The sequence below is a fragment of the Symphalangus syndactylus genome, chromosome 7, assembly GCF_028878055.3.
Source record: "Symphalangus syndactylus isolate Jambi chromosome 7, NHGRI_mSymSyn1-v2.1_pri, whole genome shotgun sequence".
NCBI lineage: Eukaryota > Metazoa > Chordata > Mammalia > Primates > Hylobatidae > Symphalangus > Symphalangus syndactylus.
Genome location: NC_072429.2, coordinates 129,337,726 through 129,359,570, shown reverse-complemented (window position 1 = coordinate 129,359,570; position 21,845 = coordinate 129,337,726). Strand labels below are relative to the sequence as shown.

At 48.3% G+C, this 21,845-nt stretch overlaps 1 protein-coding gene and 1 long non-coding RNA gene across 10 annotated transcripts in view; one reads left to right on the top strand and one right to left on the bottom strand.

Moving 5' to 3' along the window:
* Positions 1-798: 798 nt before the first annotated feature.
* On the bottom strand, positions 799-20,611 carry LOC129486824 (uncharacterized). 4 transcript variants are annotated; one of them, XR_010121781.1, is made up of 4 exons: positions 20,461-20,611; positions 16,536-16,726; positions 10,723-10,754; positions 7,748-7,807 (listed from the first exon to the last, which is right to left on the bottom strand). It is a non-coding gene; the product is annotated as an uncharacterized lncRNA (long non-coding RNA). The 4 variants fall into 4 exon arrangements; XR_010121780.1 differs by lacking the exons at positions 7,748-7,807; positions 10,723-10,754 and adding an exon at positions 799-957; XR_008659108.2 differs by lacking the exon at positions 7,748-7,807 and having other exon boundaries at positions 9,891-10,754.
* Positions 11,279-21,845, top strand: part of ASAP1 (ArfGAP with SH3 domain, ankyrin repeat and PH domain 1) — a 395,575-nt gene continuing 385,008 nt past the window's right edge. Inside the window, exon 1 of one of the 6 annotated variants that reach the window (XM_055287244.2) lies at positions 11,279-11,891. The gene's annotated coding sequence lies outside the window, so the exon portion shown is untranslated. The remainder of the gene's footprint in view (positions 11,892-21,845) is intronic. The other 5 variants (XM_055287246.2, XM_055287247.2, XM_063642988.1 and 2 more) reach the window with 5 other exon arrangements.

Sequence of the window (21,845 nt, the reverse complement as noted above, 5' to 3'; positions counted from 1 at the left end):
CACTGTATGAGAATGTGTTTTGTAATTTTTAAAGGACTGTGCATATGTTAGTTCCTGATTGTTAGTGTTGTTATTCTGAGGTAGCAACAGCTGGCTTTAGGGGAATCCTTTCCCTTCCTCATTCCCCTGAAATGGCCCCAGGCAGCTTCCTAGCAGCTATGATTATGGCTAGATAAGCAATTTACATGCTGGAAGTCTTGCCTACAGTAAAAACATGGATATGTAAATATCTCTGTAGCTGCAACCTAGCAAGCAATCTTCAGGCTGGTTAATTGCAGAACTTGGTGGTAATGATACCAATGCTGAGTTCAATTAAGGACTATTTACAAAACCACCGGGGAAGTATTTTCCACTTTTTCTGAAACAGTAGGCCCAGACTAGAGGGACCTGTTATTTTACAGTATAAATCTATGGCTCAGATACACTAAAATATCCCTTAGATTTAAAGTTGGCAAACTCCATGCCTTATTTTGGCCCCTGGAGCTCAGTTTGCAGCAAGAGAGCCTGGGGGCAATTGCCAAAGACAAATACCTTGTGTGTAACCTTTCTGAGCCTCAATTTCCTCGTCTGTAAAATGTACATATTAGTAGCTTACCTTATAGGTTTATTTTGAGATTAAATGAGATAATCAGTAGAAAGTGCCATTAGAATCATTAGAACAGTGCCAGGCATACAGTGAGTACTCAAATTTTAGTTATTGTTCATTGCCAATGTCTTTACTGTTATTAACACACATAGTGCCATTAGAAGCATTGGAACAATGCCAGGCATACAGTAAGTACTCAAATTTTAGTTACTGTACATTGTCAACATCATTACTGTTGTTAACACACATGGTTGTTTCCACCCTGAACTGTTACTGAAACACCAGGGGTTCGGTGTAGGTCCTGCTGCTCGCCACGTAGAAAGCCAATGACTGAGATGAGTACTGTCAAGGAAGAAGGCTTCAATCAGGTGCTGCAGTGGAGGAGATGGGAGATCAGTCTCAAATTCATCCCCCTAACTGACTAAAATTAGGGGTTTATATGGGAAGGGAGAAATGTAACTATGAGAAAACGGGAACTCGGGAGGAGAAAGGAAGCAATCATGATGAATGAGGGGCCTGGCATCTCATTGTCTGGATCTGGTGAGTTTCAAGGTTTAAGACCAGAAGGGTAACTTTCAAATGTTTATCAGAAGAAACTGTCTATGAGACTATTCGGTCAGTTTCAGAACAACATACCTGCTGGAAAAGCCAGCTCTGAACTTTGCTGATTCAGGAAATGACAGGGTTCTTTTTTCCAACAGCTGGTTTGTGATGATGTTTTGTAAAGCATGTAAGTTCATTCAAGAGACATGAGTTGACATACTGTGTGCCTTGTACTCTGATAGATGCTGGGGATACAGAGGCAAATAAGAGAATCTCTGCCCTCAGAAACTATAGGGGAGAGACTGTGCATGGCGGTCAAGGCTTGTCAGCATTGATCCCAAGGTTCTATTGAAACACGGAGTGGGGGATTTCACCCCAAGTCAGGGAGGGCTTGCTTTGGACCTCCTGGGGTTCCCAGGTGAAGAGGGTGAGGCCCTTATTAATTCCACACACAAAAAAAGCAGACCTTACTTTAACAGATTGTTGCTGTGACCCATTTGTCTGACCCTTTTATCACCAAGGTCCATTATAGCTGGAAATGAAGCTTTCAGAATTAATAATCTAAGAACAGAAAGCATTTTCCCTGATATTCAGCAACTCTAGAGGAAATGCCAGTGTTTTACAGGGCCCCTTCAGAGTGTGTTTTAGCTGAGTGGGGCTTCATTAACAGTGTAATGGGAAAGATCTCATCATATCTCACATCCTTATGACCTGGGCACAAGGAGTGACTCCAGGATTTACACTGATTGGGTATAGTACCGTGGCCAGGTTTTCAGGGAGAAAAACTGCCCTGGCATTCAGAGACCCTGGCTTTATTATGACCACACTGCCAGCAGGGTGTGCAAACCTGATCCAATCATTCAATTGGAATGGATGAGCTCAATTTGAGCATATACACGGTATTCCCAACTCAGCGGAGACTGCTTACCACATGCCTCTGTTTTTCCCTCTCCACTGGACCCTTCTCTTGCTCTCCCAACTGGGAGAGAAACAAAACAAACCTTCCCTGAGATCTTCCTAAGCCTCATGTTACTATTCCATCTCTCTCACCTTCATTACTCAGCTTGAAAAGTAATAAATTTTTAAATACTGATACCATAGTTCTTAAAAAAGGAAGAAAGTGGCCAGGCACAGTGACTCACACCCATAATCCCAACACTTTGGGAGGCTGAGGTGGGTGGATTACCCAAGGTCCGGAGTTTGAGACCAGCTTGGCCAACATGGTGAAACTGTGTCTGGAATTGGTGGGTTCTTGGTCTCATTGACTTCAAGAATGAAGCCGCAGACCCTCGCAGTGAGTGTTACAGCTCTTAAGGTGGCATGTCTGGAGTTTGTTCCTTCTGATGTTCAGATGTGTTCGGAGTTTCTTCCTTCGTGGTCTCGCTGGATCAGGAGTGAAGCTGCAGACCTTCACGGTGAGTGTTACAGTTCTTAAGGCGTTGCATCTGGAGTTGTTTGTTCCTCCCAGTGGGCTCGTGGTCTCGCTGGCCTCGGGAGTGAAGCTGCAGACCTTCGCGGTGAGTGTTACAGCTCATAAAAGCAGTGTGGACCCAAAGAGTGAGCAGTAGCAAGATTTATTGCAAAGAGCGAAAGAACAAAGTTTCCACAGTGTGGAAGGGGACCCCAGCGGGTTGCCACTGCTGGCTCAGGCAGCCTGCTTCTATTCTTTTATCTGGCCCCACCCACATCCTGCTGATTGGTAGAGCCGAGTGGTCTGTTTTGACAGGGCACTGATTGGTACGTTTACAATCCCTGAGCTAGACATAAAGGTTCTCCACGTCCCCATCAGATCAGTTAGATACAGAGTATCGACATAAAGGTTCTCCAAGGCCCTACCAGAGCAGCTAGATACAGAGTGTCAATTGGTGCATTCACAAACCTGGAGCTAGACACAGGGTGCTGATTGGTGTGTTCACAAACCCTGAGCTAGATACAGATTGCCGATTGGTGTATTTACAATCCTTGAGCTAAACATAAAGGTTCTCCAAGGCCTCACCAGAGCAGCTAGATATAGAGTGTTGACTGGTGCATTCACAGACCCTGAGCTAGACACAGGGTGCTGATTGGTGTATTTACAATCCCTGAGCTAGACATAAAGGTTCTCCACATCTCCACCAGACTCAGGAGCCCAGCTGGCTTCACCCAGTGGATCCCGCACCGGGGCTGCAGGTGGAGCTGCCCGCCAGTCTCGTGCTGTGCGCTCGCACTCCTCAGCCCTTGGGTGGTCAATGGGACTGGGCGCCGTGGAGCAGGGGGTGGCGCTCGTCGGGGAGGCTCAGGCCGCACAGGAGCCCACGGAGGCGGGGGAAGGCTCAGGCATGGCGGGCTGCAGTCCCGAGGCCTGCCCCGCAGGAAGGCAGCTAAGGCCTGGCGAGAAATCGAGCGCGGCGCCAGTGGGCTGGCACTGCTGGGGGACCCAGTACACCCTCCGTAGCCGCTGGCCTGGGTGCTAAGCCCCTCACTGCCCGGGGCCGGCAGGGCCAGCCGGCTGCTCCGAGTGCAGGGCCCACCAAGCCCACGCCTACCCGGAACTCCACCTGGCCCGCAAGGGCTGCACGCAGCCCGGGTTCCCGCCCGTGCCTCTCCCTCCACACCTCCCTGCAAGCTGAGGGAGCCGCCTCCCGCCTTGGCCAGCCCAGAAAGGGGCTCCCACAGTGCAGCGGTGGGCTGAAGTGCTCCTCAAGTGCCGCCAAAGTGGGAGCCCAGGCAGCAGGAGCCAAGAGCGAGCAAGGGCTGTGAGGACTGCCAGCATGCTGTCACCTCTCAAAACCCCGTCTCTATTAAAAATACAAAAAAGTAGCTGGGTGTGGTGGCAGGCACCTGTAATCTCAGCTACTCAGGAGGCTGAGGCAGGAGAATTGCTTGAACCTGGGAGGTGGAGGCTGCAGTGAGTCAGTATCAGGCCACTGCACTCCAGCCTAGGCAACAGAGTGAGATTTTGCCTCAAAAAAATAAATAAATAAAACAAATAAATAAAAAATAAAAAAAAACAACAAAGGAAAAAAGTGATGAATACTTATTATGCTCAGGCACTTTTACATGACTAAATTCATTTAATTCTCTCAACAACTTTATGAGATGGGTACTTTTATCCCCATTTTATAGCCAGGAAACTGAGGCTTACCCCATTATTACTAGGTAAAATGACACTGCTAGTAGGTGATGGAGCGAAAACTCAGCCTTCTCCATTGCAGCACAGGTTCTTTTATTTTATTTTGCTTTTGTTTTTATTTTTCCTATGATGACATAGCACAGGTTCTTAACTACCTGGCTGTGTATGTTCCATGTGCTGACCCCACTTCCCACTGTTTCCTTTCTTCCTCTCCTCAACACCCCTAGAATGCTTTCTTCCCGGCATCAAGGATCTTTGGATGGCCCAAAGAAGAACTTCTTGTAGTAGACAGATTGGTTAGGTTTTAGGTGCCCAGATCCATTTTCTCTTTCTGAAAGCCCTTAGTTTTCCACGGAATTACCTCTCTTCCATTGGCTCTTGTCCTGTGAGGCTGGAATCAGGATCCTTGTCTTCTCCTGGCTAAGGGACAAGGGAGTGACCCAGGCTGGAATTTGCCTCGTAAGCAGCAAGTCCAAGAAGGCTAGAAGAGTTTGGCATTCTGTTCAGTCCATCCAAGTAAGTGCCAACAAATTCAGTCAAGATAAAGAATATTTTAGTGCAATTGTTAAAAAAAGAAAAATGAATGTCAAAGTTCCAAGATGAACAAAATACTAAAATTTTAAATAAAGACAGAATCAGGGCCGGGTGCAGTGGTGGCTCACACCTGTAATCCCAGCACTTTGGGATGCAGAGGTGGGCGGATCACCTGAGGTCGGGAGTTCGAGACCAGCCTGGCCAACATGGCGAAACCCTGTCTCTACTAAAAAAATACAAAAAAATTAGCCAGGCATGGTGGTGTGGGCCTATAATCCTAGCTACTCGAGAGGCTGAGGCAAGAGAATCGCTTGAACTCAGGAGGTGGAGGTTGCAGTGAGCAAAGATCACGCCACTGCACTCCAGCCTGGGCGACAGAGCGGGACTCTGTCTCAAATAAATAAATAAATAAATACAGACAGAATCAGTATGACTGACTTTCCCTTTTGCCTTGGGCTCCAATATGGCTGGACATGGCATTGCCAGGGATGCCCCTAGAGTGGAAGCCACCCATGTCTTGCCTTCCAACACTTTGTACCTCTCTCATTCTTTGTTCCAAGGTTGTTCTGGGCCTCTGCCTTTCCTCATGTGGCCCCTCTCTGTGTGAAAGGCCCTTTCTCCTACCCTATCTTGCTGAACTCACCCTCCTTCACCATCGTACTTCTCTATGTGTCAGTTTCTTTATCTATAAAATGAGCACAATAAAGAATGCCTAATTCATAGCCTTGTTGTGAGCATTAACATGGGCATAGCACCTGACTCCAAGGTGTGCACTCAACTAACTCCAGCATCAACGTTCTCATCCAACAAGAAGACAATCAGTGGCCATGCTTCTCACTGCCCAAAGGTCAGGGCTGCCACTTAATGCTGGTTAGATGAAAAGCTATACGTAGTTCCCCGTCTACATGGCCTCTCTTCTTCTTCCTGTCTACTTTCTCTCCAGACCATGTATAGATATCCACAGCCTCGAGTGTGCCCTCTTGTCTGTGATACATGTGTGAGGTCTGTATCTCCAGGTCCAAATTTCCAAATGTGGTCTGGATACATCACCAGTGCCTAAATACCACTAAAATACTAATAAAGATAGCCAGCAATGATTGAACACTGACCAGGCACCCTGTACTGAGCCCGATGCTTTACATGGATTACTTCATTCAATCCTCTCAAAAACTCCATTTTACAGGTTAAAAAAAAAAAAAGAAAGAAAGAAACCAAGAGAAGGCAAGAACGTCACTCAAGGTTATGAACCAGAGAAGTGGTGGAGCCAGGATTTCAAACTGGACACAAGTGCTTTTGCTAAAAAAGGTTATCAAACAACTCACCTTTTAATCAACAATTTTCAAGTGATATAAGGAAAAGCTGAGAGAACAGAGGTCTCAACTGGGGGCAATTTTGCTTTCCAGAGAACATTTTTTAATGCCTGGAGATGTGTTTGGTTTTCCCAACTGGAGAGTTGCTGCTGGCATCCAGTGGGTAGAAGCCGAACCTCCCCGAGGGGAGGCTGCTGCTGAACATCTTACAAAGCGCCAGAAGCCGGCTACTCTTACAAAGCACCAGAAGCCGGCTACAACAAGGAATCATCCGGTCCAACATGTTAATATTGCCAAGAATGAGAAACTGTGCACTAGAAAAATCCAGATGATGCAAGACTGTGAGAAGCTAGTGAAGGGTGCTATCTTTTCAGATGCTAACTCCCCCACTCACCAACTGAGCAGGTCCCTCTGCCTCCCTCCTGCCCACCCCCACTCAAGCCCAGCCCCCTCCCCAGCCTAGCAAAGCCTCGCATTCTTACCCACCACCTACTCCCTTCTCTGCAGAAAGCACAAACAGGAACTCATTATCTTCCTCCTCAAAACCTTCCCATCCCTCACTCTTTGTCGTGGTTAAAAATACCACCCTCCTCCTCCTTACAGGTGAGCACCATTGTCCCCTCCTTGTGTGTGCCCCACCACCTGCCAACAAACTGCGTTTGTTGAATCTCCCAAGTATCTCCTGCTCATCCTTGCCTTCCTACTTCACTAACTTACTTGGGCCAAAATAGCTTCTCATGCTATCTCTTTTCCAGTCATTAGGCTGAAGTCACTTTTTATCCATCTACATTTGATCATACAGAGCATTTTTTTTTCTTTTGAGATAGGGCCTCTCTCTGTTGCTAAGGCTGGAGTGCACGGATGCAATCATGGCTCACCGTAGGCCTTGATTTCCAGGCTCCAGCGATCCTCCCACCTCAGCTTCCCAAGTTGCTGGAACTAGAAGCACATACTACCATGTCTGGCTAATTTTAAGTTTTTTTGTAGAGATGGGGTCTTGCCATTTTGCCCAGGCTGGTCTCAAACTCCAGGGCTCAAATGATTCCCTTGCTTTGGGTCTCCCAAAGTGTTGGGATTACAGGCATGAGATACCTCGCCTAGCCCAGAGCATGATTTTCATAAGGAATTAAACTCAGAGGTCTAAACTCAAGATACCCACCTAGCTCCTGGTCTGTGACTTCAGGATGTTCATGGTGGAACTTTAGAGTTCTTCACCTTGCCCTTCAGCCCTCTCCTTCAGCAGACAACGTGGCCTCTTCCAGTCCAGGGTTCATGCCCCCAACCCACCCTAGTTCCCATCTCCTCTCATCCTCAGTACCTGTTCTATCAATGAACCATCCCTTCCTCTCAACCTCACCTACCAACCCAGATGCTTGCCTGCCCACATATCTTTAAAGAAGCCTCTACCCTTACCTCCCACTTGCTAGACAGCTATATTTCTGAAAAGAGTTGTCCACACTTGCTGTCTCCCACTCAGTCCTCAACCCACCGCAATCTGGCTTCCAATCCCTCCACTCCATCGAGACAGCTCTGGTAAAAGTTATCAGCTGTCTCATTGTCAAATGAAATGAACACTTGCTTTCGGGTCCTTTCTTGATGAAATTTCCTGTGACATTTGTGAGTGTTGCTCATTCCTTCCTTCTAAAAGCAATTTCTTCCCATGCCTCCTGATTCTCCTTCTGGTTCTCTTCTTCTCATTATTCTCTCTCCCAACAGCTTGAACTGGCAAGAAAGACAGTGCAGGGTGGTGAAGAGCCTGGACTCCAATGCTCCTTGATATGGTTTGGCTGTGTCCCCACCCAAATCTCATCTTGAATTCCCATATGAGTTCCCCTGCACAAACTCTCTCTCTCTTTGCCTGCTGCCATCCATGTAAGATGTGACTTGCCCCTCCTTGTCTTCTGCCGTGATTGTGAGCTTCCCCAGCTGTGTGGAACTGTAAGTCCAATTAAATGTCTTTCTTTTGTAAATTTCCCAGTCTCAGGTATGTCTTTATCAGAAGCCTGAAAATGGACTAACACACTCCTCTACTCACTAGTGTTTGGCCTTGGGCAAGTTACTCAACACTCCTTTGCCTCTGTTTCCTCAACTGTAAGATGGTGTAAGGCTTTCTAGTCTCATTGTTTTCCATGTCTGAACATGCATCATGTTCTCAGATCATGCTGAACCTGGTAGAGTTACCCACATATATTATGTGTTCATGCTCAGTCTTTGCTCAGGCACATGGGGGTGCCCAGCCAGTATCTGTGAATATATGCATGAATGCTACTCTGGATTGGGTTTCCCCAGAAGTATACCTTGAGACAAGAAGATGGGTGCAGTTACTTTATTTGGGATCCCAAGAACAAATAAAGTGAGAAAGTAAGGCAAGGAAGGGAGAAGAGCCAATTCAAAGAGTGACTTAATGAGGGAGTGACTGCTGGGGGCAACTGGACTCATTCCTACTGGAGAATTCCTCTGAGGAACTGCCTTGAGAGCATTTGAGAATTGTTCTTCCTTAGGGAAGGGGAGGCTGACACATTCATCCGCTGTTTGGTTAAGGACTGCCCCAGGGCTGTTGGAAACTTCCAGGCTAGGCAAGATCCCACAGCCCTAGAGAAAGCCTCCTGGCAGAGAGGAGAAAGGGTGCCTGCTTTGGATAGACAGTTCCTCTGTACAGAGGGCAGCTCATTGCAGCTGCTGGTGAGCTCAGAGGTGGGCCCAGAGGACATGGAGCCGAGCATCACTAACACTCACACTTGTTACTCTGCTTGGCAGGCCTGTGCCCCCTTATCTAGCTACATAGGTCCCGTCTCTTCCTTGAAAGTTAGTTCAAGAGTACCCACTTCTTGGAAGCGTTTTCCAACTTATCTCCACCCTACTCCACCCTCAATGTTCTGAATAGCCCTGGATACCCTGGACATGACTCTGTAAGAGTACTTATCTCTCTGCTTACTAGATAGAGCTTTTTTGTCTTTCTTAGCAGGAATAGTTCTTTTTCATCATTGCACATGTAGGGCCCAGATTTTATTTAGCACATTACAGGCACTTAACCGATGCCTTAAAATGAATTCAAGTTCACCTTGCTCAGGGACCCACTCAGAGCAAGTGGTCAACAAATGTGGACTCCTTTCCTCCATCTGATTTAGGAGAGCAGTCATCTAGTGAGTATACAATATGATAAATATATTCTTTAAGCAGAAATGCTAAGGAAGCACAAAGGAGGGAGTAATTAACTGGGACTAATGAGACTAGAGCTACCTCATCTGACAGTCTTAATTACTTAGGCTTTTTTTTTTTTTTTTTTTTTTTTTTGAGAGAGAGTCTCACTCTGTCGCCCTGCCTGGGATGCAATGGCATGATCTCAGCTCACTGCAACCTCCACCTCCCGGGTTCAAGCGATTCTCCTGCCTCAGCCTCCGGAGAAGCTGGGATTACGGGCGCCCACCACCACGCCCGGCAATTTTTTGTATTTTTAGTAGACATGGGGTTTCAGCATGTTGGCCAGACTGGTCTCAAACTCCTGACCTTAGGTGATCCACCCGCTCGGCCTCCCAATGTGCTGGGATTACAGGTGTGAGCAACCGCGCCTGGCCTACTTATAGTTTTAACTTTCCAGAAGCACTAATAGAGCCATCTGGTGCTCCTTCCACCGCACTGGGTGTTCCCTTTTGAATCTCTCCACCAAAGAGGAAGCCACAGGGAGCTGCGGGAGGGAGTGAACCACCCGACCTCAGGCGGAGGTCCCATCTGCAACTCTAGTTTGTTTGCTTCTTTCATTTATTCAACACGTGTTTATCGATGGTCTCATATGGGCCAGCACTGTTCTAAGGAAACAGGCAAGGGTACTACTGTAACGCAGTTTACCCGTGCAGTGGGGAGAGTGGGGGGGCAGATAAAAAATAAGCAACCAATCACGTAGGCTACATTAAACAGTGACAAGGGCTATGCAGCAATCAAACAGGATGCGCTATGTTTGGGAGAGGTGGAGGTGGGGTGTAGGTGCCAGAGACAAGTAGATCACATGGTTGGGGAAAACCTTTCTGCGGAGCTGACTTCTGGGCTGTGAGCTGCGTGCCAAGAACAGCCATACAAGGGTTCTTCCAGGCAGAGGGGACGGCAGCTACAGAGCGCCTGGAGCAGGACCTGGGACTCCCGGTGCCCAGCCCAGAGCTTGTCCTACTGCTTCTGGCCACGGAAAGAGAACTGCAGAAAAGGAACAATGCTGGGTCTAAAACTGATATCTGTTCCTTACTTGGAGTAAACGAGCTGGTACCCAACTTTCAGTTCCCAGCAGGTTCATTTCAGGCTTCTGTTTTCACTCATGAGCATGTTGTTCCCTCTTCAAAGTCTGATTGGGTTTCAAAGGAATCTGAAACACTTGCAGCAAAACCACCAAGCTGCATCCTCCAGGTAGACACCCCCGAAATGTGGCATTTCCGTGGGAAACCACAATGAATCACTCATTGGCTGCCCGGCCTCTCTGCCCAGTCAGAGATTGATTTTGGTTTTCCCAAACTTTGTAAATCCGCTCCAGACTGTTTAGCAACCCCCACTCCCCACCATACCCGGACTCTCAGATTAGGAGCAAAATCCCAAATTTTGTGAGGTTTTCTGTTTCAGATTTCACCAGAAGGGGGTCTGCCGCGGCCACTAACCATTTCCTCTGCAGAGAGCCGTTTCTGAAATGCTGCAAAGAAAAACAATCACCCAATGATTAGGAGGGAAATGAAGTTCTAAAGAAAGACGACTGTCTGATTTTGCAAGTAGACAGATATGCACAATATACATCCCACAAATTAAAATCCTCCTTTCTCTGATGTCTTTTAATGGTAATAATAAGGACAAGCATGGCTATCATTTATTTGGGCGTTTCCAATGTGCCAGTCCCTGTCTAAACATTCAGCTTCCAGATCAAACCTATGAGGTTGGAATTAACATCCATTTCATATTTAAGGAAACTGAGGCTCAGGAAAGTTGAGTGAGTTACTCAAGGTAACATGAGTAGAAAAAAGGCCATATTCCAACCGGACACAGCCTGCAGCCCACACGATTACTCTCCATACTGTTCCTATACTATCCTGACTGGGAAGGTCCTGTTCCCTTGGCACTGGGCAAAAATGAAGAAATTATAAGAGCAGAGAGGAAGTGGTGAAAGGGGCAGCCTGGTGAAGTCATTCCTTTACTGAAAATAGGGGTAACGGCCAGGACAGTGCAGGTCCATCCTCTGCAGATGGAAGGCAGGCACGTCCTTTGCCGCTGTCCCGGCCTTAGAAAGGCACCTTCCGCGTCCAGGGTTTTCTGTGGATAAATCCCACCCCTTCCACCTCAGGCGGGGAGGAGGCCGGCCGGCCGGGGTATGGGGCGGAAGGCGAAGGACGCCCGACCCCGGCCGAGGTCTGGGGCCCCTCCTGTGCCCCCCGCGTGGCTGCCGGCGGGCCAAGGGTTAAGCGAGGCGGGAGCCCCCGACGCGGAGCGGCTCGGGGCCGGGAATGCTTAGTCAGGATTCCGATTTCCTGTCGAAGTGTTTGGATTTCCTGAAACCCGCGCCCTCCGCCGCCGAGCAGGATCGTGCGAGCCGCTCGCGTCGCTGCGGCCTCCTCCCCCTCGGCACATGGTCGCCCGCCCCTTCCTGCGCCGCGCTCGGCTCCCGCGCCTCGCCTGGCCTGGCCGCCGCCGCGGGCGAGCACTCTGCGCTGGGCAGCCCCGGGCCCGCGCCTCCCGCCCAGCCGGCGCTTCCCGGTCGCAGTTCGCTTTCCCACCCGAGAGCCGCGAGCGCCCGGCCGAGCCCGCGATGGAATAATGCCCAGCGGCCCGCCAGGTCCCGGTGAGTTGCGGGGAGCTCGTACGCGCTCGGCGGGGCCGGGCGGAGTCGCCCACAGTCGCGGGCGCCCCCTGCCCAGTCTCTCGCGCGAGGAGGGGCGCCGGGACGGGGCGCCGGGCGGGCTCCCGGCTCCTCTCGCAGCGGGGTGTACTTCTCCGCGGGGAGGGCGCCGGCCCTGGGCTGGGGCGTGTGCGGGACGCGCGGCCAGGCTCTGCGGAGCCGGGCGAGGCCGCCCGGTGGGGGGATCTCCGCGCGTCCAGCTCGGGAGAGGGGGCCCCTGCAGTGGGTCCGGGCACCGGGCCCGCCCTGGGGGGCTTCGCGTCCCCCTCCGGGGCAGGGCCCGGGACGACATGCTTGGCGGCCCGGACCCCGCGGATGGGGCGCCCTCCCGGCATTGTCTCTGGCGCGGCCGCGGAAACTTCTCCGCGGCCCCCGGCCCCGGCCCCTGCCCGGACCCGGCGCTGCTTGGCAGGCCCCAGGCCACTTGCTTAAAGCAAAAGAAGAGAAACGAAAGGGAAGGGGGTGGGGGGAGTCCTACTTGGAGCTTGGGGTTTGCTCCTGGGCGGACCGTGAAGTGGCTTGTGTTTTCCGCTTGTACCATTTTGGGACCTGCTGCGTTTTCTGAGAGCGACATGAAGTTTCAAAGAAAAAAAAGAAACTTGCCGGTGTCCGGTTTTCTGCGGTTTGATACATCCCAAGAGTTCATCTTGGGCATTTCTAAAGCAGTGTCCTTTAATAATGTGGTTTTCCAGTAGCTCAGGGAGACGGATGGTCAACTGCAGACCATCATCGTTAACTTGACCTCAACTTTACCTGTACTCATCAGGAAAGAAAAAGAACTTTCTCTCACATTTTCCTCTGTCTGCTCTGTTAAATTATCTTGGCGTGATTGATTCTGGGGTGACATCAGGACCTGGATTGCTGAGTAATGTTTCGGGATTGTAAAAGCTTATCGGTTTTTAGGCCAGGGTTATCTGTATTGCAACCTTCACCCCAAAGCCTTTCTGTTTTGCAATTGTAGCGCTGCCAGATAGCTTTAAGAAAATGCGGGTCTTCTGGAAACACCCAGTGAACAGTTTCGAAAGAAAAAGATCTTTGAGAACAACTGATTCAGCCCCTTCTGAGAAGGCCCAGAAAGGTGACCTGACTTGCCCAAGGTCACGTGGCCAGAAGTAGTTTCCACTTCTTCAGGCTCAGTCCCATGCCCCTTCTGTGTTAGATTTTGGTCTGTTAGCCATGAAACAGATTTGGAGACATGTCTTCTTTGCGTCATAATCTTCACCACTTTAGTGCCTTCTCTTCTGTCCTGTTAATGCTGCTATTTTTGAGATGTGCACTTATTTCAAACTGCATATTTTGAGATAGGGAGTTAAAAAAAACAAAAATCACCTAACCCCCACTGTTGAGCCACTAAATGGATTTGGAGATTCAGCTACCAAATGGATTTGAAGTATAAAATGAGTGGCTTATACAGGGAATTACTTTCCCTATCCCATTCTTTTGTGCAAAATAGAAACTCCCAGGTCCAAAAAAAGGGCAGTATCTTAGCACATAATGTACCCTCTGATGTTCTCTAGACTTGATTTTCAGCCCTCCTGTTTCTTGTGAGCTAAGCAGCCCATCTATTTTTCTCATGAGAGCTCTGAATGGCTGGTTTTTCATTTTTAGTATGTGATAATGTTGGAGAGAAAGGACTTTTCGCAAGCTTGCCATTTGGTGAGGGAAATTGAAATTCTCTACACCTCCCCAGTCTTCACCAGCCACAGCGAGCCAGATTTGCAAAATCAGTGCAAGCCTGGCAGGCCCAAAGATGAATGTGTGCATTTAGATTGAGCCCTCCCTTGTGAAGACTCACGTCCCAGCTGGCATCTCCATGCTGCACCTAGGTGGCTGAAGTCTAGAGGAAAGAAGGGAACCCCATTTAACTAGGACAGTGTCGTTCCTGCCGTTTCCCCACCTAGGTCTCAGCCGTATTTGGATCCTGCTGCTTTGTTCTAATTTTTCCCTCCCGTTTCTTCACCCAACCACTGCTGTATCTGGCATGGGCTCCGGAAGGTCTTTTCTAGCAGACTGCATGAGTGATCCCCACATGAGCAATAGTAACAGTCACCCCATTTATTCAGCACTTGCTGTATGCCCTAGACATGTTACCTCCTAAGAAGTCCTAAGGAGGAGCAGAAACTTCTTGGGGAGCCTTGCCCAGAAAGGACAGCACATCTCAGATTTATCTGGAATCGAGTTTTTCTTTCATGCATTCAGTGAAACATTTGCTAAGTGGCTTCCCTGTGGGAGGTGCCAGTCGTGCAAAGATGAATAGGACCCTATTCTCAAGGCCTTCTATTTCCAGCCTCATCTTTCAATGTCAGCCTCACACTTTCTCTTTTAATTAATCAATTGAACAACCATGTACTGAGCACCTGCGCCATGCTAAGCTCTGTGTGGAGTCCTGATGATACAGTGGTGGACGAAATAGACCTGGCACTGCCCTTCTGGAGCTTGCATTCCTCTGGAGGAGATGAGCAACAAGGAAGAAGCAGAAGAAACAACCTCTAACAAATGAGTGATTCCTTGTTGTCAAGGAAACAAACCTGGGACCGAAGTAGGGGCTGGTGGCACAAAGTTGGTCCTAGTTTTGGAAGGGAAAGCCTTTTTGAGATTGGAAAATGGAGAAGGAACTGGCCAGGCAGAGAGATTGCAGGGGAGGGCATTCCAGGCAGAGGGATGGGAATGTGCAAAGTTGGCTATGCACAAAAGAGCTTGGTGTATTCCAAGGAGTGAGGGAAGGCAGGGCTAGAGTGTAAGGGAGAGATGGAGGGAATGGCGCAAGGTGAGGTTTGAGAGGGAAGCAGGGGCGAGATCACACAGCCAATTCTAAGCCATGCTGGGGAGAGTCCCTCCACCCAGTACAAAGGGAAGCTTGGATGAGTTTAAGCTCAGCAGTGATATCTGATTGACTCTTTTTTTTTTTTTTTTTTTTTTTTTGGACACAGAGTCTAGCTCTGTTGCCCAGTCTGGAGTGCAGTGGCACGATCTCAGCTCACTGCAACCTCTGCCTCCTGGGTTCAGGTGATTCCCGTGCCTCAGCCTCCTGAGTAGCTGGGATGATAGGCATGTGCCACCACACCTGGCTAATTTTTATATTTTTAGTAGAGACAGGGTTTCGCCATGTTGATCAGGATGGTCTGAAACTCCTGACCTCAGGTGAGTGACCATGGCCAGCCTGATTGACATTTTTGAGATTGCTTTGACTGCTTTTATGAAAAGTGGATGGATCATAGGGGGCAAAGTGTAGAAGCAGGAAGACCACTTAGGAGGAAAGAGGATGGTGGCTTAGAACTGGACAGCAGCAATGGAGGTAGAAGTGGGCGGAGCCTACTTAGATCTTGGAGATAGCATTGATGAGATCTGGTGATAGATTACATTGGAATGAGGCAAGGGGAAGGACTCAGGGGTGACTCCTGGGGTTCTGGCTTGAACAGCTGAGTGTATGGTGGCGTTGTTGTGGGAGACAGGAAGACTAGGAGGATTATGCTGATGGAGAAAATCAAGTTCTGTATCAGCCATCCTAAATTTGAGATGTCTAGGAGGCATCCTGTGGAGATTTCAGGCAGGCAGGAGGCCTGGACCTCCGAGGAGACTGACAGGCTAGAGACATTATTACCAGCCTGCTGTGGAGCTGCCAGAGTGCTTGTCGGCACATGCCCTGTGTTTCATTTCCCTGAGTGTCCGCTTACGTTCTTCCACCTGCCGGGGATGCTCTTCCTCTCTCCCAGGCTAATTGCTACTCATCTTTAAAAAGCACCTGTGTCTTTATCTCCTCGAAGATGCTTTTAACTCCCTCCCCTACTCTTAAGTCCCTGTGTTTACCTTCATCGTGTGTTCAATTGAAGTTACCTTTTTTTTTAGTGTCTTATGTGAATGAAACACTTGGTGCTGGCCTTACCAGAAAATAAGTGCTCACAGTAAGGGGAAATTCAACAAATGTTAGCTATTATTATTATTATTATTGATGGGGATGATAGACGTATAAATAAAAATTGCATTATATTAGGATACGCATAACGATAGTGTATTAGTTTCTTATTGCTGCTGTAACAAATTACCCCAAACTTAGTGGTTTACCTCATACAAGTTTACTATCTTACAGTTCTGGAGGTCAGAAGTCTAGAATGGATCTCACTGGGCTGAAATCAAGGTGTTAGCAGAGGGTGTTACTCCTGGCAGCACTGGGAAGAATTTGTTTCCTTGTCTTTTCCAGTATCGGGAGGCTACTTGCATATCTTGGCTTGTGGTTTCCCTCTTCCACCTCCAAAGCCGGCAATGTTGGTCTTAATCCTTCTCAAGCTTCCATCTCTCTGATTCTCCCTTCTGGCATCTTCTTCCACCTTGAAGGACCCTTAAAGTGTTCCACTGGGCCACCTGTATAATCTAGGCTACTCTCCCTATTTTAAGGTCAACAGCTCAGCAACCTTGATTCCACCTGCAACCTTCATTTTCCATTGCCATGTAACTTGTGGGACCTAATGTATTCACAGGTCCTGGGGATTAAGATGTGGATATCTTTGCAGCCTGGGAAAGGAGGGTATTATGGGAGCTCTGGGGAGAGGTTCCTAACCCATGGGGAAGAGAAGGTCAGGGATATCTTACCGTGGCTGTAGTGATGCACGGGTGGGAGTCAGCGTCCACTGTGTCCTCACAGTCACTCCTTCGTCAGAGCTCTTCTCTGTGCCCGGTCTCCGTAAAAAGTTGGAGTTGAGGATTCATTTCACTGTGCATTCTTCAGCTGTCGGCCCGATTGTTCAGTTTCAACCCAGGGACACTAATTTCTCACCTGGCCTCTTGAAAAAAATTAAATTTACCAACCCATACAGACCCTCTATCAGCTCCCTGCCTCGCACCTCAAGTCCTCTTCCAGGAAGGGATGGGCAGGGTGTGGGCTGGGTCCTCTGACTTCAGAGTCTGCCCCCAGTTCATTTCCTAGCACAGCACACATCCCTACAGTTGTTCCTTTTGTACAGCTAAAACCTTGTTCCAAAGCTGCAGCCAGGTCCCTAACCTCAGCCAGCCCTGTTCCCAGAGCAGGCCATTCCCAGAGAGGTCAGGAGGGAGTGTGTGGTTCGATTAGGACAGACCCATCTGAGTCCTTAGGGGCAGAAGCAACTGGAGGGCCTGGCGCACTGGTGGCCCCATCTTTTGAGAGTAAAGGAAACACACCATGATGTGCTGTGTAGCCACGTTGCTGCAAGGGGGTAATTAAGACCAGATTTCTGAAGTCCTCTCAGTTATTTAGAGAAAATGGGCTCCTGTCCCAGATCCTCCCCAGAAACAGACGGTTTCTTGAGACCTTAAGCACTTTGGAGAGGCACATGAGCTCTCTTGGCCACCGATGGGCTGAGTTACAAAGCGACCGAGGGCATCTGCTGCCTGGGGTCACCCTGGCAGCCCCTTCAGCTCCCATCTCTTGGAAATGCCACAAACTAAGCTTGTCTTGTAATATTTTTGGTGTTTCCTCTTCCTTCACTGCCCTAAGTCAGGAAGTGCGAAGGTGCACAGAGTTAGGAAAACAAAAGTATGTCCCCCCAGTGGTGGGATCCTGGTTGGAGCCTGGTTTGGGATAAAGAAGTGTGCCTGTCAGTACTTCCCCAGCTGTGGTGGGAGTTACGCAGAATCCAGCCGGGGAGGATCAGCCGTGGGCAGAACAGGAAGAAGGGCGTCAAGACAGCGCCCACCCGTGGTTTCTGGGGGACGTTGGCATTTCCCCTTTCAAAGCCAATCATGAATTTTTGGTCAAGGCTTCTGCCTTTGTAAAAACTCGGCCTGTGTGTAACAATACTGTGTGCCTATTTCATTGTCGTTTTCTATCTAAATAATTTCCTTTTGAGTAGAAATGTGAAAAGGGTGCCCAGGCATTCCATTATAGTTGTTCTCTCCTGAGGTCTTGGGGGATGCAGGATAGCTCAGTGGAATGGTCGGTGGGTGGGAAAACCAGAAGATTCTGGGGTCTACTGTAGTCACCACCTTTCCTTCTCTTATGCACTGACCATACTGACTTAACTGAGATAATGTAAGAAAAGCAGCCAGCACAAGGGTCCCGTAGATGGTAGCCGTTATTACAGCTGTCTTGCAGGGAAATGTGTTTGCTCATATAATTCTTCACCTGTGAGCTGGGGCATCTCGAAGGGGATTGGGAACTGGGACTCTATGTTATTCCTCTTGGCCCTTTGTGCCCAGTACAGTGCCCAGCAAATGACAGGCACTGAACGAGGAGGCTAAGTCAGGTATATTGGCTTCAGTTGCTTAGCTGTGTTACATTTGTTGAACTTTTTTCATCATTGAGTTTTAATTTTTAATTTTTTTTTTTTTTTTAGATGGAATCTTGCTCTGTCGCCCAGGCTAGCATGCAGTGGTGTAATTTTGGCTCGCTGCAACTGCCGCCTCCCGCATTTAAGTGACTCTCCTGCCTCAGCCTCCTGAGTAGCTGGGGTTATAGGTGTGTGCCACCATGCCTGGCTAATTTTTGCATTTTGTAGAGATGGGGTTTCACCATGTTGGCCAGGCTGGTCTTAATCTGCCTGCCTCGGCCTCCCAGAGTGCTGGGATTACAGTAAGCCACCACTCCCAGCCTAATTTTTTATATTATTATTATTTTAAGTGATAGGACTTGCTCTGTTGCCCAGGCTGGAATGCAGTGGCGCAAGTATAGCACACTGCAGCCTCTAATCCAGGGCTCAAGTGATCTTCCTGCCTCAGCCTCCCAAGTTTCTGGGACTACCAGTGTGAGCCACCTTGCCTGGTTATTTATTTTTTATATTTGGATGGTCTCAAACTTCTGGCTTCAATGGCCAGGTGCACTGGCTCATGCATGTAAGCCCAACACTTTGGGAGGCCAAGGCGGGTGGATTGCTTGAGCCTCAGGAGTTTGAGACCAGCTTTGGCAACATGGTGAGACCTCATCTCTCCAAAAATGACAATAAAAAAATAACAAAAATTAGCCAGACATGGTGGTGCACTCCTGTAGTCCCAGCTACTCGGAGGCTGATGTGGTAGGATTGGTTTGAGCCCAGGGAGGTCGAGGCTGCAGTGAACCAAGATTGTGCCACTGCACTTCAGCCTGGGTGGCAGAACAAGACCCTGTCTCAAAAGAAACCAAACTCCTACTTTCAAGTGGTCCTCCTGTCTCAGCCTCCCAAAGTACTAGGATTACAGGCGAGAGTTTATAATTTTAATGACTATACATTTTACTTTTAGAAATTCTTAGTTCTCTTTCAGTTCAGCCTGCCCTTCCATCCTTGGGTCCTGTTCTTCCCTTAGGGTTTCTGTTTCATGTTTTATATCTTCATTTAAAATATACTAATGTTCTCTTTCAGATTGCTCTAGGTTCATTCTAGAGGAGCCAGTTCTCCCATTTGTTGTGTCTTCTGGTTTGGGGGCTTAGTGGCTCATGCCCCAGGAGAGCCCCACCTATCTTGGGTAGCAGAGATAGCTCCACAGAGCAGTATTATGCTTCTGCAAAGGCCCTAAGTGTTTCCTGGGTCCTGGAAAAGTTTCTGTGGGAGCTTCTGGGCCCATGTTTTGACCCCAGACCAGTGGTATATGGTGGATTCCACAGTCACACCCAGAGGCTTTAAAGTCTGCACGGAAGCCTTTTTTCCTTACTCAGATCCTGCTTTCTTGCCATTTCTCTGGGCTGATGGGAGGAATAATTCAAGCCCTCATTTTAGAGGAGACTTTGATCTCTTTGAGGGTCCTGATTTTATAAAGGGGTCTCAGTTCTCCTGTAATCCCGGGAGACGCCAAGTTGCAACCAGCTAGCTTAATATGCAGCCTTCTTTTTCAGACCAGAAGAGAAAGAACATTATAAAAATGTAAAAATTGCCATTTTGGGGAAAGAACTGAAATCTGTAACAGAACATTAGTAATGAGATGATTGGATTCATATCAGCAATCACTTACTGAGTGTGTCCTGTGCATTCACCTGCTGCAGTGCCTGCTGGAGGTGCAAGGGGGGTGGTAAGGCCCTAATCATTTCTGTAACCCCTAGTGCCTAGCACCAAGTCTAGCACAGGGAAGACAATAAACATTTCAGAAGAAAGAAAATGCATGTGCTTGAAGAAGGCACATGCTGATGCAAAAGACGTACTAAGATACTGAAGAATATCACTGGATTGAGACTCAGAAGTCCTGAATTCTAGTCTGGAATGGATACTGACTAGTTATGTGACCTCAAATAGTAGCCATTTATCCTCTTTGGACCTCAGTTCCCCACCTGCATAAAGGGGATGGTAGCTGCTGTCCTGAGTCACCCTCCCTGCCAGGTTACAGCGCGATAATGAGTGTGGAAGTGTAGGAGCCTCGGAGGGGTAAGGGGTCAGTCTTGCCTTCAAGGCCGATGGGACAACGTGCCTTCCAGCAGCCATCTTGCCATGGGAACTCCCTTCACCTCGCCCTGTAATCACTGTGGGCACTGGGTTATCAGGGGATGGGCTGTAAGCATTTCAGGTCTTCAAAGCTTGTTCAAGCTAAGGGGCTATTCTTTGGTGTATGGTCAGTATTTGGGCACTGGGGAGCTGACCTGCTTCCTGTCTCATGTGATATCCTTTCCCCTAGAAGTTCCCTCAGGACTCCATCAATATGGGCCGAGTTGTCACGGACAGCCATTCTAGGATGGAATTTTTGCATGTCATTGCCTTTGTGATCTTTGACCCACTGTTCTTTGCGGCTCCTCCTCTGGGCAGTGGTTCTCATGACCCCTCCAGTGGGCTGTCCTTTGGCTAGGTCATTCTTTCCTGCCTAAGGTGACTTGGCGGGTGGAGGGTAGGAGCATTTGTCATGATGCTGTGGGAAAACCACTGGACTTGGAATCAATAATGATAGCTGTTATGTATTGCTCGTTAATATATGTCATTACTATTGTAAGCAGTTTTCCTCTATGAGCTCATTTAATCCTCATAATAACCCTATGAAATAGGCGCTATTTCTAACTCCCATTTTATATACGACGAACCCGAAATACCTAGAGCCTAGCTAACTTCCCTGAGGTCATATAGTTAGTAAGTGGCAAGATTTTTTTTTTTTTTTTTTTTTTTTTTGAGACAAGGTCTCACTCTGTCTCCCAGGCTGTAGTGCAATGGCTATCACAGCTCACTGCATCCTTGCAATCCCAGGTTCAAGTAATCCTCCCAGGTTCAAGTGATCCTCCCACCTCAGTCTCCCTAATAGCTGGGGCCACAGGTGTGCGCCACCAGGCACAGTTAATTTTTGTATTTTTAGTAGAGATGGGGTTTTGCTGTGTTGCCCATGTTGTTCTCGAACTCCTGGGCTTAAGTGATCCACCTGCCTTGGCCTTCCATAGTGCTGGAATTGCAGGTGTGAGCCACCATGCTTGGCCCTTGTAATTGGCAAGATTTTAAGCAAGGCAATCTGTGTTCAATACCCATACTCTTGACTGTGATACAATATTGCCTCTACAGACTTGAATTTTAATTCCACGCCTTAATTCTTCATGTGGCCTTGGAAGAGTCTGCTTTTAGCCTTTCTCTTAGCCTGCCTGAGGTTTAGTTTTCTATTCTGTAAATTGTGAAAACTCTCACAGTTTTTTTAGGGTGTCAAATAAAGCAATATATAAGGAAAGTGGCTAAGCGAGTGCCTGGCACATAACTGGTACTAAACAAAAATGAGTGGGTTTCAAAATGAGATAAGAGTTCTCATTTGCATGATCAGTAGGGAGAAGAAGCATGAAAGAGTGAATTCACTTTTAAGAGTTTTCGTTGCATAAATTTTCCTGCATATCCTGCTATATGCCAAGCACTTAGGATATGAAGATGAAAAATCAAAGTCCACTTGCTAGAATACCTTCCAGTTGAACAGAAGAGAAAGATATGTAACTGTTAATAATTTGGCACCAGTGTCGCTCAACAGCATGGGAGAGTTACCAAGGAACAGTTATAGGTGTATAGG